This window comes from Mus caroli, unplaced genomic scaffold, assembly GCF_978045245.1.
Source record: "Mus caroli unplaced genomic scaffold, Mus_caroli_1 scaffold_9, whole genome shotgun sequence".
NCBI lineage: Eukaryota > Metazoa > Chordata > Mammalia > Rodentia > Muridae > Mus > Mus caroli.
This window is the reverse complement of record NW_028227264.1, coordinates 125,675,773-125,693,941: the sequence shown is the minus strand read 5'-3', so window position 1 is coordinate 125,693,941 and position 18,169 is coordinate 125,675,773. Positions and strand designations below refer to the sequence as shown.

At 43.8% G+C, this 18,169-nt stretch overlaps 1 long non-coding RNA gene across 1 annotated transcript in view; it reads right to left on the bottom strand.

Moving 5' to 3' along the window:
* LOC147002781 (uncharacterized) overlaps positions 1–13,106 on the bottom strand; it is a 47,260-nt gene extending 34,154 nt beyond the window's left edge. The window contains exons 1-2 of the long non-coding RNA XR_015048570.1: positions 12,705–13,106; positions 9,322–9,449 (exon numbers count right to left, since the gene is read on the bottom strand). This is a non-coding gene — a long non-coding RNA (uncharacterized LOC147002781). The remainder of the gene's footprint in view (positions 1–9,321; positions 9,450–12,704) is intronic.
* Between the last annotated feature and the right edge of the window lie 5,063 nt (positions 13,107–18,169).

Below are 18,169 nucleotides of genomic sequence, written 5' to 3'. Positions count from 1 at the left end.
GGTCAAAGGCAAGATAGAGCATCTCCCTTCTAACGTGATACTCACAGAAACCTACGATTCCATTTACACCTCTCAGCTTTGCTGAATATACAGCAAATTAACAATATTAAATAAGTTGATTTTATCATGTACTTTTGAAAATACTTTATTCTGTTTTTTTTTTTCATTTTTAATTCACTGTGCTAAAACAAGTGCCCAGGAAAGGATTGTGGGAAGGAACAGGTGGTTGCCCTGGGACACAGCATCAAATCTTATGGCATTAAGAGGCGCAGTTTCGAATGTAGGTGACATTCTCACCCAGTGCCTATTTCAAAGATGTGAGGAAATGACGCCTCTTTAAATGGCCAATATAAAAAGAGTACTGGGGCTATAAACATTTTATAAGCTTTTCTTATCAACAGAAAGCTTGTATTTTCTATACAAGTGCTCAAAATTAAAGGTTTATCAGAATCGCAGGAGTTTCCATAGTTCCATGTATTTCGCTTCTGAAGTCTGTCACTGAAAGTCCAGTAAAAGGAGAAGCCATGATTCCTCTTACACCGAGATTATCAGGGTTTGTAGAGGCCTTGTAAGGGAGAGGTCTGTCTCTTTCTTGTCTACATGTGGAGGGGGACAGGGATACAGGGAGAGACAGAGAGAGAGAGACCCTACACCAAGAACTATAAGCAACTAAGAAATGCTGACCGTGTTCATTATTGTTACATGTGTATATATGATATATGTGTATATATACATGTACATACAGATACACTAAGAAGCCCTGCTGAGTCTACATAATGTTGGTTTTATGTATGTTCTCAGGGCTGATCATTTGGCATTGGATAAGCAATTAATATGCCCTTCTTGGAGGAAGACTCTCCTGTTAGAGAGGTGAGGGACTGTTGAAAAGAGACACCACATGTAACAGAAGAGGGTCTGCTTATTCCTGTGCAAAATTGACACCAAAGAAATAGCCATGGTGAATGGCATCTGGAGACGTATGCTTTGTCCACTTAATACCTTCTGTGAGTGGTACTGCAGGGAAGACAGTGAGGGAAAATGCAAACAGTCCATTCCACTAACAGTGTGTGAGAGGAAGCCTCTTCATTGTAAGGTTGTGTCACAGAAAGGGGCTTTCCATGCAATGTCAGGTAATGGAGTTAAACAACAGAGGAGCACAGCTAGGGGGTGAGAGAGGAGCACAGCTAGGGGGTGAGAGGAGCACAGCTAGGTGGTGAGAGGAGCACAGCTAAGGGGTAAGAGGAGCACAGCTAGAGAGAGAGGGAGGAGCACAGCTAGGTGGTGAGAGGAGCACTGCTAGGGAAAGAGAGGAGCAGAGCTAGGGAGAGAGAGAGAGGAGCACAGCTAGGGAAAGAGGAGCATCTAGGGAGTAAGAGGAGCACAACTAGGGAGTGAGTGAGGAGCACAGCTAGGGAAAGAGGAGCATCTAGGGAGTGAGAGGAGCACAACTAGGGAGTGAGTGAGGAGCACAACTAGGGAGAGAGAGGAGCACTGCTAGCGGGTGAGAGAGGAGCACAGCTAGGGGGTGAGAGAGGAGCACAACTATGGAGAGAGAGAGGAACACAGCTGGGGGAGAGAGAGGAGCACACCTAGGGAGTGAGGAGCACAGCTAGGGAATCAGGGAGGAGCATAGCAAGTAGAGGTTCCAATGGGGAAGACTAGAACCAATTTACAAAGCGTGGTAATGAGACGACAGCATAAAACTGACCTTGAATCCTGGTCAGCACAGGGACATGGAACAAAGGAGCTAGTGCTGATATGGAAAGGAGAAAGAAATATGTAAGTGGAATCTTTCTAAACATATATTTTATTCTTCATTTCTGTTTGTGTGCATGTGCATGTGTGTGCACATGTGTACATTTTTGTGCATGTGTATGCATTTGTGTATATGTGTACACATGTGCATGCATGTGAGTGCATTTGTGTACATTTACATGTGTATACATGTGCACAATCATGTGTGCATCAATGCCATGTATGTGAATGTACCTGTGGAGGTGAGAAGAGAGTATGGATTCTCTGAAGCTAGTGCTACGGGCTGTTGTGGGCTACCAGCTGCGGGTGCTGGTAACCAAACTTGGGTCCTCTGGAAGTGTGACCTTGACTCTTGAGACATCTCTTCAGCCCCTTTATAGAATCTTAATCTTATGCATCAACATTTCATCTGTTGTTTTCCAGAACCCATAGCTTTGCTGTTGTGAGTTTTAATCAGTTTTAGTTACCTGAAATTTGTCATCATGTCTTTCCCCATTATAAACACACAAGGAAGAGCGTAGAGTCGAGAACACGGATGGTGGAAGTGGGGGACTCGAGTCGCGGTTCTTAGTATCCCTCTGATGTTTGTCTCCTGTAACAGTATAGACAATCCCAGCGGATGCCAGGCTGTGTGGAAAGTCTCCTTTGGGGTTGGAGGCTTTATTTCTGCAGCTAAATGTCTCTCCGCTGTCAGCTCCCTTCAGAGTCTCTCAGCTAAGACAGCCAGCTCCCACTGTGCTTCTTTCCCGTGGGCTCTATGTACTGGTTCTTCGAATGTGAGACAAAACGTATTCCCAACACCTCACTGGGGACAACTCTACTGTGTCGTTCTGTTTCAATGTCTTCTAGGGAGGACGGAATCTTCTCACTAGCTCCATCCACTGCCCAAGCATCACAAATGGGTGTTCATAGTACTGTAGTGTAAACGGTTTAATTTTCCGTAGACATTTTCCTGCCGTTGTTGTTTTATTCTAACATGCAACAGCAAATGTCACTCTCACAGGAAAAGTAAAAGAAACATTTGCTCTCTCTGTTCTCATCTTTCTTGTTCTCATCTGTTTGGAGTCAGTTGAGACTGAGCTGACTTCTCCCTCTGTCTGTCTGTCCCTCTGTCTGTCTCTGTCTCTCTGTGTGTCTCTGTCTGTCTCTGTCTCTCTCTGTCTCTCTGTGTGTCTCTGTCTCTCTCTGTCTGTCTCTGTCTGTCTCTGTCTGTCTCTGTCTGTCTCTGTCTCTCTCTCTCTCTTCCTGTCTCTCTCTGTCTCCGTGTCTTTTTGGGTGTCTGTCTCTCTGTCTCTGTGTCTTTCTGGATGTCTCTCTGTGTCTCTGTCTCTGTGTCTCTGTCTTTCTGGGTGTCTCTCTGTGTCTCCGTGTCTCTGTCTTTCTGGGTGTCTCTCTGTGTCTCTGTCTCCCCCCCCCCCCACACACACACCTTCTCCTTGCTCCCTGTTCTCGCTCTGGAAAGACTCTGCAGCTTCCCTTACTCGCACACTGCTCTTTGTTCAGTACCGCGGTTTGAACCTGGCTTTCTCTGCTCACTTGTTCATTCTTCACTATTCACCTTACCCTCTGCCTTCTTTATTCTTTCTCTGCTCATGTGTTTATTCTTTGGTCTTTCCTTTGTCTACATTTGTATCATAACTTCCTCTATGCCACAACACAGGATTTTCTCACTTTGTTTTAGAATTTGTACTTGTGCTGTTGGGAGCAACCTAGAGATGTTGGGAGCAACCTAGAGATGTTGGAAGCAACCTTGTTTGAATGTTAACTGCCTTGTCAGCCATAAGTGCTTACTTACAAAGCCTTGGCCTCTGTGGGAAAGTACTACCCCCAGTTAAGAACAAATAGCTATAGATCTTGTGGACAGGTACCTAGCAACCCATTCTGTTCTGTTCCTCCTGCTGAACTTTTTAGCTAGTGGATATTCTGCTTTGGGGAACAGGTGCATTCCCCCAGAAACAAAGCAACCCCCCCACCTCCCTTACCCAATACCCTGCTGCTGTGGGTATATAACCTGTGTGGGAATAATAAAAATTTGTCAGCTTGATCAGACCTCTTGACTTGCTGACTGTTCTTTGCATTTCTTATCCCCCATTCTCTCCACAGGAGATCTCCAGACCCTGTTCGACTGTCCCTTTGGTTGGGGCAATGTGCATCTTATCTATTCAAATCAGATAACTAAGTCTCAAGCAGAACCCAAGCTGACCCTGCTCTTTAGCCTCCAATATGCAACACTGAGTAGTAGCTATCTTTTAGTAAGCATTTACCAAGCACCAAGTACTAGAAGAAGCACAGTACTTGGTACTTTCTCATACTAAACCATTTTGGTTTATAAACTCTTCGTGGAACACATGCTATCATTATTCTGGTCTTCTGCCTTTAAAGGATTGGAACCTTAGAGATGTTGAGGAATTGTTTCAGATCCCAGACGGGAGGGTAGGAAGCTTCATCTCTATCACTGTCAAGCCTTAGTTCTGAACCTCTCTCCTCTGTGCTAGCCCTGTGTCCAAGAGGGCGCCGTGGGTCAGCTGACCTCAATCTAAATCACGAAGTATAAGATCGGTTTGTTAGAGCCCCACGGTAAGATGGAGTAGTCACCACCTGGGAGGTGCCGCTCCAGTCTTCCAGGGACAAGTCTAGCAGCACCATGTGAGCAAACAGCTGTGAGCAATACTCTGGCCGTCACGTGACTTCTCAGAATCTCTCCTTTGTAGCAAGGTTGGCCGAGAGTCATTCATTTGTTCTTGGCATTGCCTCGTGCATTTCAGTCATCACGAGGGGCAACAGAACATTAGTCATGGACCTCAGGGAGTTTTCGCAGCGGCACACAAAGGCTTCAGGGAGAGTGCAGTGCGCATGCTCTGCAGAGCTACAGTTTCCTTACGCGAATCCCCGGTATGTTCAGACATCGCATGTATAATTAAACTCAGCATCAGCACACTCAACACCACTTGCTGTATCTATCAAGAAGCGCTTGAACTCAACGATCTGAAAATAGTCTTCAGGAGGCATCGTGTACCAAATAGCTGACATCTGCAGACCACTTGCAATCATGAGATCTGCAGTATTTCAGCCTGAAAACCATAGCTTGTCCGTCTGCTGCAAGGGCTGCCACCAGGACTGCAGGAAACAAAGACTTTGCTCTCACCAGAATGACCCTTTGTGTGCTTAATTTTCTATGTATTTGAGTTTAAAAAGTTAAATATGTGTCAAAGCCAAGGTAAGTGATATTCATGCTATCAGTTGATGGATAATTTGATTCTGCACTGAAACTACTATTGGTGTTCTTAAAACAGACGAAGGAGCCAGACATAGCTCACACTACATATCGGGTTTAATATACAAATTCTCCTTTTTATCCCCATTACCTTTGGGCTTACGTGGATATAAATAGTAGCACAACTTAAACATACTTCATTCCTGTTAGCCACCTGTGCTATGAATGAGGGAAGCAACCCGTAAGGGTATATACAATCCTCCAGACGTCTTGGGTGGACATCGAGACATCCTTTGGGCCAGGACATCACTTCTTGTCAAGAACAAGAGCTGCAAGAAACTCACCAAGGAGCCAGTCTCTTGTTAGCCTCCAGGAAATAGCCTTAAATAAGTATTTTAGTGAGAAGGATGTTGGGTTGACACTCCTTTGTTTGATCTCTTACACTCTAATTTTCTTCCTGGGTAAATGAGGTAAGAATTTTCAGGTGAATTTACCTTCCACAATCATGTCCTGTCATGTGACTCTCACGGTTCATTTATCTCAACATGATGCTGCCACAACAGAGACTGTTTATAATTTTGCCTTCCCATCGTTGATTGAGAGTGTCCTCTTTACAAGAGTGTCAGCATGACTTAATCCAACAATGTGAACCCATCTTGATGGTTAAGTTAAATGACACATTCATACCTTCAGAAGGCTGCCCTGCTTCTTGGTGTCATTTTGGCTCAGCTCTCTGCCTGGAAGCAGTAAACACCTGGTCTCTTGAGTCTCTCACCAAAATCAGCTCTGCTTTGGCTCACATTCCTCACTGGAGATTTTGGTAACTGCTGTTGTAACTCACTCATTACCTGCCTCTTCTTGGCTAAGTTGTCATTTGGCATCCCTTTACATCACTAGCTCAAAATGTACTGATTTAGGGAAAAAAAATTCTTCAAAACGTTTTCTCTGGGATGGAGAAAATATTTGCCTAGGATGGAGCAGAAGTTTGGGTGTCTTTCCTTATCAGAGAATCAAGGGGATGATAGCTCTAAAATAATAGAATGCACCTTCTTGTAAGACAAGAAGTATTTTGACACTTTGAGATGATTGTATTGTAGGAAATGGTCTCTCTCTTTTCTGGAAGGGATTCTTTGGACTGTGTGGAGATTCGCCTGAATTTAAAAGACTAATGAGGAGCAGACGTCCAAGAACTCCACAGAGCTGGTGGCAAAATCTGACAAGTTGGCCAATGTGCACTCAAACCCTGAGACTTGGAGTCCTTTCTGGTTTTTCTAACTGAAAGCTTCAAAGAAGGAGAGTCTACATTGACTTCCTTCTGTTGACTTGAGTCTTTTCTCTTAATGGCAATGGGCGGCTACCAACTTCATCATGTTTCTCTCCTTTCCTTCCCCAAACAGAATCCTTGAACTGTCACTGCACATAGGCTACAAGGCCAAAGATGGTGTGCTACTTGCTGTCAGGGTATAACCTTATTAACTCCTGGTAACAGGAAAGGGTAATTTGTTGGTTTCTTAAAGATAAAGCTACTTTCCTTCCGAATTTGCTTTTTAAAGTAAGCCCAGAGGGCCAGAAGAATGAATGAAAATATGTAGCTTCAGGGAGTGGGGGTGGAGGGTGGGGAACCTCTATAAAATCTCAGAGACCTGGGATGTGAGAGGCTCCAAGAACTTAATGGGAATGACCTTAGCCGAAATGCCCATAATATAACTATGTACTTTTATGTTTTAGATATCAGATAAAATGAAGTTTAAAGTTGACAAAAATGAAGAAGATTAAGATTAACTTAGCATTTTAAGTAAAGTGAGGAGATGGAACCTGAAGAGACCACCTTCATTAGATAGACATGGCCCCCAGTTGAGGAATAATGTCACCAACCTACCTTCAAAATTGTTGACCCAGAATTGCTCCTGTCTAAAGGAAATGAAGGGACAAAAATGGAGCAGAGACTGAAGGGAAAGGCCATCTGGTGACCGGCCCAACTTGGGGGTCTATCCCATAGCGGGAAACCAAACTCTGACACTATTACTGGTGCTATGTTGCGCTTGCAGACAGGAGCATAGCACGGCTGTCCTCTCAGAGGCTCTACCAGCAGCTGACTGAAACAGATGCAGATACTCACAAACAAGGCTGGACTGAGCCAGGGCACCTCATGGAAGAGTTAGGGGAAGGACTGAAGGAGCTGAAGGGGATGACAACCTCAAAGGAAGAACAACAATATCAATCAGCCTGGACCCCTCAGAGATTCCAGAGACTAAGCCACCAACCAAAGAGTATGCTGGTCCATGGCCCCATGGCACATATGTAACAGAGGACTGCCTTGCCTGGCCTCAGTGGGAAAGGATATACTTAGTTCTATAGAAACTTGATGCACCAGGGTCACCAAAGAAGGGGGATGTGCAAGGGGTGTGTGTGAGTGGGTTGGGGAGCACTCTCTCAGAGGCAAAGGGTATGAGGGATAGGGTAAAGAACTCCAGGAGGGGAGAGAGGGAGAAGGGTCAGCATTTGGAATGTAAATAAATAAAATAATTTTTAAAAGTTCTTGTGTACAGAAATATGAGAATATGGTGCATGCTGTCTGTGGCTGGCAATGTAGCAGCTGATGACAGTAACCTGACAGACCACAGAGCAATGAGGTGGAAGGCAGAGAAACCAAGGATGGCCTTGTAGCAACAAGGATCTACCAGTCTTGTCAGCTGCTGCTGTGAAAACTGAGCTGCTTCTTGTATTTTGATGGCTTTCTGCCTACGACTGATCTTAACATCTACACCCAACCCGTAGAGGACATAACGTCAGATGAGCTGACTCTTCTGAGGAAGAGCCTGTTATTTCTTCACATTGTGACATGAGGGGTGGTTATGACTGCTTCTAATCAAAGCTACACAGAGAGAGACTGAGACAGGAGGATTGTGAGGTTGGAGGCCAGCTTGTGCTATATTGTGAGACCCTGTCTCAGACAAAACAATACAAAAAAACACGGAGAAAAAAAAGACTACCCCCAAACCAAACTCATGCTGGTCACCCAGAGTTATAGATGTCCTGACATTCTTCACGGCCTTCCCAGGGCAACAAGCAGAGAGAACCACTTTGCTAGTCACAGTCAACTCCAAGCTTGGATATATATCCAAGGTGGGGCCTGGGGGAAACTGTATGGGATGGTGCGATAGCTCGGCAAGTAAAGACATTGTTCACCAAGTCCAATGACCTGAACTTGATCCACAAGACCCATAGGATGGAGAGGTACGACTCCTGTGAGCTATCCTTCACCATCCCCACATTCACTGTGGCATACACCTGCCCCTCTAAACAAATACATGTAATTGAAATTTTTCCTATGTTTAAGGAGTGTCTATATCCTCATGTTTGTTGAAGTGATTATCCACAGTTGCCAAGATATACAATCAAAATAAATTTTCATCAATCTATGAAGAAAATACAGTACATATGTATACACAATAAGATGATATTCAGCCATGACAGATGAGGTCCTGCCACTTATGAAAGTATAAATAGAACTGAAAATCATCACGCTAAGTGAAATAAGCCAGGCGTATAAAAGCAAATACTGGTTAATTACACTCATATGTGGAATCTGAGAACATTGACTTCATAGAATCAGGCAGTCACATGATGATTGTTACAAGAGGCTGGAAGGGTGGACAGGGATGGAGAAGTTTGATCAATGGGTATCAGATTGTGGTTAGGAGTAATAAGCTTAATCTATTGTCAGTAGGCTGGCTATAGTTAACAAAAAGCAACAATATTCCAACAAGTTAGAAACAGTAAATTTGGAGGTTACTTTCATAATTACATGATAATACTTGAAAGGATAGGTATTAACCCCATTTGATATTACACGATATTTACATGAATTTAAAATGCTATGTGATACACCATAACTACATACCTTTATGTTTTAAATATCAGATAAAATGAATCTTAAAGTTGACAAAAATGAAGAAGATTAAGATTAACTTAGCATTTTAAGTAAAGTGAGTGACTCTGGGTATCCAGTTTGTGAAGTCATTCTTCCTAAAGCCACACAGAGCTGCAAACCCATACTGAACTTGACTTAGTGGTATAAGTGGTAATACCAATAATTCCCTATGGTATGCCATCTTACATATGATAGAACAATGGAACTACAAATGGCATTAGCACTTTAGAGCTCAAAGTTTGTAGAGTAACAGGAAAAGAGGCACAGATTCCCACCAACTAGAATGGTTCAACTAACATTTTTTTTTTTTGAATTTTACATTCCTGCAGAAGAACTTTGAATTCAGTAGATACTATAGTTCAGGGTTTGAATTTTGGTGTTTTCCCCAAGCTAACGGCATGCCACATGGTATTCTCACCCTGCTGGATGAAGCCACGGGATCACGAGGAGGGATGCTGACGTCATGTCGTGTGCTCCACTGTCAAGCTTCGGCAGGGACAAGTAAGAGTAATGCACCACTGATTTACTTTTAGTTGACATGGCCGCCTGCAAACAGGGACTTGTGTCAGTATAAAATTAACATGAGAAGCCCTGTGGTGTTACATCTTAACTTCCAGTATCATTAGCAGGTCTAGACGTCAGGTCACAGAGTGTGCAAAGCATTGGCACACGGAAGCAGACTGTCGCCACCTGAAACCACTTGTGAGTCTCTGTGTGTCTCAAAGTGGAATAGCCATGCATTTTAGGTCTCTGATAGGACACATTTGGAGTATGCAGCACCATTGAAAATACCATTCTTACCAGAAACGCTGAGCCTAAACTTAATTATGATTCCAGAAGTTACTTTCACATCAAAAAAAAAAAAAAAAATTACAGGTGATGGAGAAGAAAGTGAGCCCATGAGAATCAACAAATCCTGAGCACTGAACGCTCTCCAGAGTCAGGGTGTTGCTCTTGTAACAAGTACATTATTAGAAGGAATTGAAAAAAAAAAGAGATAAATGGGAGATGGATTTATTTAAAGCAGGTTTGAAGGATGTATCAATTAATTGTAAGCAGGTTTGAAGGATGCATCAATTAATTGTAAAGTGTGGATCTTGTTTTGATCCTATTTCAAGAGAATCAGCTGAAGAGACAATTTTAACAGAATTGATAAATTATGTTTGTGTATAATAGATGACATTGAAGGATTACTTGCTCTTTCTTTAAAAATTCTGATTGCATTAGAGTTATGCAAAAAAAAAAATCCACCATATTTGTACTTGAAAAATTGAGGATTTAGGGGAAGAATAACACCGTATCTTTAAGTGCTTCAGTAAAGATGAAATGGGTCTCAGTAAAGCAAATTGACAATTGTTGGGTTGGGTTGATGGGCTTTTAAAATTTTACTGGTTGTCTTTATAAGTTAAAAATGTGCAATTCTTATGAATGCCATTAAATAGTGGCAGTGAAACATTTTAATGGTTACAGTTATAGACAATGTATTCCACTATATATGAATATAAATATAAAAGTCACTTGAAACTTGTTCATTGAGAAATAACCATTCTTGATAGATTTAGAATTTTCATAAACAAAGGCCAGCCAGATGGCTCAACAGATAAGAACACTAGCTGCCAGGCAAGCCTGACAACCTGAGTTCAATCTCCATAAAAAGATGGATGTGGTGTACATCTGTAATCCCAGCACTCGTACCACGATGATAGGATGTAGAGACAACACAGCCCCAACCCAGAAGCTCATGGGTGAACTAAGCTTGAGTGTGGCAGAAACAAGAGTGACCGTGCCTCACACAAGGTGAAGGGAGAAAGCTGATGCCAAAAATTTATCCTCTGATCTCCATAGGCACACCATGGCTTTTGTTTGCCCTACCCCTATATCTGATCCCCATAAGCACACCATGGCATTATGTGCCTTACTCCCATATAGTATACATCCATATACATAATATAAACACATACAATGAAATAATAAAAATACTTTCATAAACAGAATAAGGCAGAAAACAAAGTTTGTAGCTCCTAGCATTCACTCAGGGTTAACACACAAGCACACTATGGAATTATCCCTTGAAAAGAACCATTTAAAGGCTTATCTATCCTTGTGAATTCCTTTCCTGTGTGTGGCATATAATAGTTTCTAACATGTGATCTCTTTCTGTTTTGAACTTGAGGTATCAACTCCAGAAAATAGCTATATGCAGAGGCCACGCTCTAGGACAACCATGATAGGAAGGTGAGGTCCCAGGGGTGACAGGTGAGATATGACACGAAAGTGAAACCAAAGTGCATGAAATAGATGGTATCTGCACCTCACAGGCTCTGGAGAGGACAGGAGCATGCAGGAGATCACCATGAAAGTAAGGGGGGACAGGAGCTTCCCCAGTGGGAACGCTGGGCTGTGGAGAGTCAGGAAAGACCCATGAAGCCAAGCCTTTATGGACATGGATGTCCATGGTGTTATACCCCAGGCTTTGCCATGGAGCTGTGGAATAGAAAGGCAAGCACAAAGGAGAACTGCTTTATTGCTCCACTGTGGACTATGAGGTTCTCCTGTGGTCAGGAGCAGCAGAGCGTGTGAGGTTTGGGTTATAAGATGTCGGAACAGTAGCTATCGCACAGACAAGCAAAGTAGGCAGGCATGACAGGCTTCAAACTTCTCATGCGGGATCTTGTGGTTCAGCAGTTTCCTCTTGTAAACAAATCTTGTGTCTTAGAAGAAAGCTCTTCGAGATGTTGGATATTCTAAGAGGAGGTGAAACATTCTATCCTTTGGGGAAGTTCCTTGAGCTCAGATTTGCTATGTTTGTGCTGAATTTTGAGGGGGCTCAAGTTTGGGGTGAAGTAACAGTGAAATGATATCCAAGGTGAGATTGAATATATTCAATGATATTCAAGTCAGATTGCATGAAGTCGACTTGTCTGTTTGGCCCTTTGGTTCAGTGAGGTGATAACCAGTGGAAAGGAGATTGTGGAGCCCTTAGAGAGGCAAACCTGAAAGGTAGATAGCTGGCTAGATCCAACTCCACACAAAACAAGGTCTGCAAAACTAGCATTTTAGAACAGAGTCGGGAGTTCAAAGATATGCTCTTACCTTTTCAGGGCATTCTCGTGTGTGTGTGTGTGTGTGTGTTTGTGTGTCTGGGTGTATATGTCTGAGTGTCTGTGTATCTGTGTCTGTGGGTATATGTCTGTGTGTCTGTGTGTGTGCCTGTGTGTGTGTGTATCTATGTTTCTATGTGTCTGAGTGTCTATGTCTGTGTGTCTGTGTGTGTCTGTGTATATATGTCTGAGTGTCTGTTTGTGTGTCTGTGTATGTCTCTGTGTATATGTCTGTGTGTCTGTGTATGTGTCTGTGTGTGTGCCTATGTGTGTGTGCATGTCTGTGTATCTTTGTGTGTCTGTGTGTCTCTATGCGTCTGTGTGCCTGTGTGTCTGTGAGTCTGTGTCTGTCTGTGTGTATCTATGTGTCTGTGTGTGTGTGTCTGTGAGTCTCTGTGTGTGTATGTGTGTGTGTCTCTGTATGTCTCTTTATATGTGTCTGTATGTCTGTGTGTGTGTGCATATGTTTATGTATATATTTATATACTATGTAAACTCAACTTCATACGTTATATATGAAATTTATATATATATGAGTTTATAAACACAGAGACACACAGACATACAGACAGACAGACAGACAGGCACACACACATACACACACACCCCTCTGCTTATACCCTGGCCACAGTCATCAATACTCAATAGAGCAGACAATATCCTAAAATAACCTGTAAGGATTGATACATGCAAACCCTACCTGTTGCTAGGAGACTCAGGCCCTTTCATCTTCTGACATTCACTGCCAAATTGGAAGCAGGAGGGAGACCCATGCGTAAAACAAGGCGGCAGCCGAAGAAGCAAATGGCTTCTATAGACATTTCACTGCGCGTTTGCATTTACAGGACAGCACATGATGTATCAACCACGTTGGTAACCTCCTCCATGCATAGAAGACTCACCAAGACATGGACTGGAAACAGCAGAGAAGCTTAATTTAAAAGATCTGCTGAAGTTTGTGTCATCGTTCCAAAGCAAAAGAAGCCCATGCTCACTCTTGCGCATGTGCAGCAGGACTTAAGCCGAGTTACATGAAAAGAGGTGCTTGCATATGTTCAGAAGCCTGGAAAAATGTCGTCCTTTACGTGTGCTGTCATTATATTTATCAGGCAAGGGCACGCTACATGAGTGTAGCTCTTAAATCACTCTTCGGGCTTGCCAGCTCGCTTCTGAACGCTACAGCATCCTGAAGTGGATCCCACAGTCCTTCTGCTTCCCACTTCCTGACACTGTAATTACTTTATATTTCTAATTAAAACCTCTCCACTTTTCTGTGCCACCTACAATTTCTGAATTGGAAGGCCTTGGTCAGCAGCTCTGTTGCAACGTAGTTGGTATTTACATTTGTGGAAGATACACAGGTTTGTCACGGCGATTTACATGTGACATGGACTTACACGTGGCACTAATAGTCCCTACTGCTGACAGCATTTGTGTAGAGCTTTCAGGGAAACTTCTGTGTGATACATCAGACCATCAGCATTAATTTGAGCACTGTAAGACAAGCGCTTGTCTTGTTACTGGAGGAAGGCATCCCATGATGAAGAAGCAGTAGACATGTCTTTCTGCAGTGCTTCACAGATAATATCACTGGTGTTGAAGCTCTGCCAGTAGCCAGACCTTTTTGGAGGAATAAGAAAACATGTCACCAGTATTTTTTTTTCCACATGAGTACATTCAACTACCTCTGAGCAGCATTTTTCTTCCTGTTTTCAGCTGTATGCTCTGAGCAGTGGTACTGTACCAAGAGAGGGCCATTTAAAAGGGCCCCTGAGACCAGGTCATTTATGTCAGCAAGGTGTTTTGTGAAATTAACACATAGTACTTGTCATGGGGCTATTGTAACAGAAATCTATTCCTCTGCAGTCACCTCCTGAGACTACAAATCATTTTCCCTGCCTGGAGCCATGTTTTCTAGAAGAAAGCCAAGAGATGGCTTTAGGTTATTATGGAGGTGACATTGCTGGCAAACTTAAGCTGACATAAGATGGGTACAAATGCAGTCAGGCTCCTGTGATTTTTTTTTTAACTGACACATGCAATTGTTAAAAAGATACTATGACTTAAAAAAGTTAAAAAGCTCCAAGTCGTTAACTTTTCCATACTCTTTTACCTCAGACCTCATTTTGAAGAATGAGCTGTGGGGACGTTGGGTTTCTAAATCGTCCTTTCTTGTGGTTATAGTCACAGTGTCATGGGAGGACTCATTCCTCTGGGCTTGTGTCGAGCATCAACACTGTGAGCATCACTTAATCATCATAAGCTCCTTCATCTGTAAAGGGAAAAGATCGGACCTCCCCACCATCACGCAGTACCTACTGCAGTGACATGGCTTACATTATGGGAACTTTAGATCAGCTCATAGAATACACACAAAAGCACACATTGTTGTGATGCAAAAATAGGGATAATTGTGTTTGAAGGATTCCTCGTGCTTCAGGCCTCCTGCATATCTCACAAACAACCTCCTGAACACTTGGCTCAAGCACGTTATACTTCTAGCCACATAGGTTCACTTCTGTAATCTCAGCATGTCAAATCCTGATGCAGGAGGATGGCAAGCTTAAGGTTAACCTCAGCTACACAGTAAGACATTGTCTCCAAAGGAGGGGAGGGAAGGAGTAAAGGAAGGAAGAGAGGGAAGGAAGAGAGGGAAGGAAGGAAGGAAGGAAGGAAGGAAGGAAGGAAGGAAGGAAGGAAGGAAGGGGAGGGGAGGGGAGGGGAGGGGAGGGGAGGGGAGGGAAGGAGAGGGAAGGAGGGAGGGAGGGAGGGAGGGAAGGGGAAGGGAAGGGGAAGGGAAGGGGAAGGGAAGGGGAAGGGAAGGGGAAGGGGAAGGGAAGGGGAAGGGAAGGGGAAGGGGAGGGGAAGGGGAGGGGAAGGGGAGGGGAAGGGGAACAGAAGGGGAAGGGAAGGGGAAGGGAAGGGAAGGGAGGGGAAGGGGAGGGGAGGGGAGGGGAGGGGAGGGGAGGGGAGGGAAGGGAAGGGAAGGGAAGGGAAGGGAAGGGAAGGGAAGGGAAGGGAAGGGAAGGGAAGGGGAAGGGGAAGGGGAAGGGGAAGGGGAAGGGGAGGGGAGGGGAGGGGAGGGGAGGGGAGGGGAGGGGAGGGAAGGGAAGGGAAGGGAAGGGAAGGGAAGGGAAGGGAAGGGAAGGGAAGGGAAGGGAAGGGGAAGGGAAGGGGAAGGGAAGGGGAAGGGAAGGGGAAGGGAAGGGGAAGGGAAGGGGAAGGGAAGGGGAAGGGAAGGGGAAGGGAAGGGGAAGGGAAGGAGAGGGAGGGGAGGGGAGGGAAGGAGAGGGAAGGAGGGAGGGAGGGAGGGAGGGAAGGGGAAGGGAAGGGGAAGGGAAGGGGAAGGGAAGGGGAAGGGGAAGGGAAGGGGAAGGGAAGGGGAAGGGGAGGGAAAGGGGAGGGGAAGGGGAGGGGAAGGGGAACGGAAGGGGAAGGGAAGGGGAAGGGAAGGGAAGGGAGGGGAAGGGAAGGGAAGGGGAGGGGAGGGGAGGGGAGGGGAGGCAAGCTTAAGGTTAACCTCAGCTACACAGTAAGACATTGTCTCCAAAGGAGGGGAGGGAAGGAGTAAAGGAAGGGAAGGGGAAGGGAAGGGGAAGGGAAGGGGAAGGGAAGGAAGTGAGCATGGTAGGGAGGGAGAAAGAGAAGGAGGGAAGGAGGTTGGAAGAGAAGGAGGAAGAGAGAGGGAGGGAAGAAGGAAGGAAGGGTCAGTATGGTTCCAAGTGACCTAATAGTTTCTATATTATTTCTACAAATTTAGTTTGTTAACGATCATACAAAATAAGTACTCTTTCATTTTAACAGTTTGCTGGGAATTGTTACTACCTTTATTCTGGCTGGTCATCAGCAAAGCCCAGCCATGCCTGCTACTGAGGTTGCTTGGTACTGTTTGTTGGATGTTTGACCTCACTTGTAATTAACGGACAGTAACAATTGATGCTCTAATTTACAGGTAATATCGATTAATTGGGAGAATATCTAGTGTATTCAGCTTAACTTGGCTTTACTGAAAATCAATACCTTTCTTTGCTAATGACTCATAACTTCCTATAAATTCACAGATGAGAACATCAATGATGTCTCTGTCATTTGGGTGAGGTTTGGGATGGGCCGAGACTCGGAGGCACCTGACTGTGCCCATGTGTTCTCACGGGATACTGTGCTCAGCAAAATTTTCAGAACAAGCTCTGAAGCCAGGAGAGGATTTGTAACAGCATGTGATTTTCCCAAACACGGTAACTCAAGTGTGAAGACACATTTTTGAACGGGGAAGGCATCCATGAGAAAATCAAAACACCATACCTCAATAGCCTTGGCTTTTCACTTCATTTTATGATGATACACAAAATTTAATACATCCTTTCATGGTCAATAAAGCGGATTACCATAAAGTAGGTGGCAAGGGCCTGACAATGCACTGGAATCAGACTTAATAATCATTGTAATTAGCAATCCATGAGTTAAGCACACATGTTAATAAGGGAATAACAAACACAACCCTTTCGTGTGAGTTGGAGTGATTTAAGACTATTGTGTCTTTTCTCAATTTTTAAAGATCTGTGTCATTTTATTTACATGTCTGAGTGTATATGTATGCTCAGGTGTGAGGGGGTACATGCATCTGGGTGCACACAGAAGCCAGAAGAAAGTGTAGGATCCCTCTGAGCTGGCATTACAGTCCTCTGTGTGACTCCTGGGACACATGGCATCACATGGAATCCCATGACATCACACGGAATCCCATGACATCATATGGGAATCCCATGACATCACACGGAATCCCATGACATCACATGGAATCCCATGACATCACATGGTTGCTGGTCCCCATGACATCACACGGAATCCCATGACATCACACGGAATCCCATGACATCATATGGGAATCCCATGACGTCACACAGAATCCCATGACGTCACATGGTTGCTGGTCCCCATGAGTGTCTTGCAAGCACCTTTAACCACAGATCCATCTCTCCAGTTCTGGCTATTCCCGTTTTTAAATTAGCACAATTTAATTGGAAAGTAAAAGGGGCCTTTGTCAATATGGAAAATAAATTTATCTTAAGAATATTCTGATTATCTGAGAAGTACTGCAAGCATTATTATTACAAACTATTCAAGAATTATTAAATGGCAAGACTATATTATTTGAGACAAGGTTGCCAATGTCTGACCTAGATTTATTTTTTTTAATTTTCACTGAATACAACCTGAACACAAGAACTATTTACTAGGCCCCAACAAAGTGCCAGGAAATTGGCGAGACTTTGGGGAGTATGGTAGTTTGAATAGGTATGGGACCCACAGATTTATGTGTTTCAATGCTTGGCCGTTAAGTAGCAATATTAAGAAGTATGTCTTATTAGAGGAGGTATGGCCTTGTTAGAGAAAAATGTGTCACTATAGGGGCAGGTCTTTGAGGTCTTAAATGCTCAAGTGATGCCCAGTGTAAACCTACCCAGTCTTCTCATGGCTGCCTTCACATCAAGACGTAGAACTCTCAGCTCCTCCAACACCATGTCTGCCTATGTCTGCCATGCTTCCTGTCATGATAATAATGGACTAAACATTTGAACCTGTAACCAGCCCCGATTAAATGCTTTGCCTTGGTCATAGTGTCGCTTCACAGCAATGGAACCCTGACTAAGACTGGTGACGTAGTCAAAAGTCATTGTATTTTTGTTGTTGTTAATGCTCATGAAATATACTCTATCAGACAACAGTTTTAGGTGGTTCTGACACTATGGTGACCAGGGCTAACATGGTTGCTAGGGGAAGCATATAATCAGAGAACATAATGCCAGGCAGCGGCCTCTATACATATTCTAACAAAACAAGGATGACTGAAACAGTGAAGCAAATCAAGGGAGTGCATAGGCTGCAGATCCAAGGACAAGGATGTGGAAACGGTGAGCACAGAAGATAGCATGATATATTCGAAGATCTGTAAATATTCAGGGTGATTTTCAAGAGAGTTGCAACTGTCCCTGATAAACCAATTTCTGTTAATTTTAGGTTTTGCTAATCAAAATTTTGGAAATCAAAATATACCATGATCGCATCTTACCAATGTGAGATTCTGTTATCATTATGAGAAAAATTTCTGTTGTTGTGACCCTGACCAAGTCCCTTGAGGGCAGGGGTAAGAAAGTGCAGGGTCAA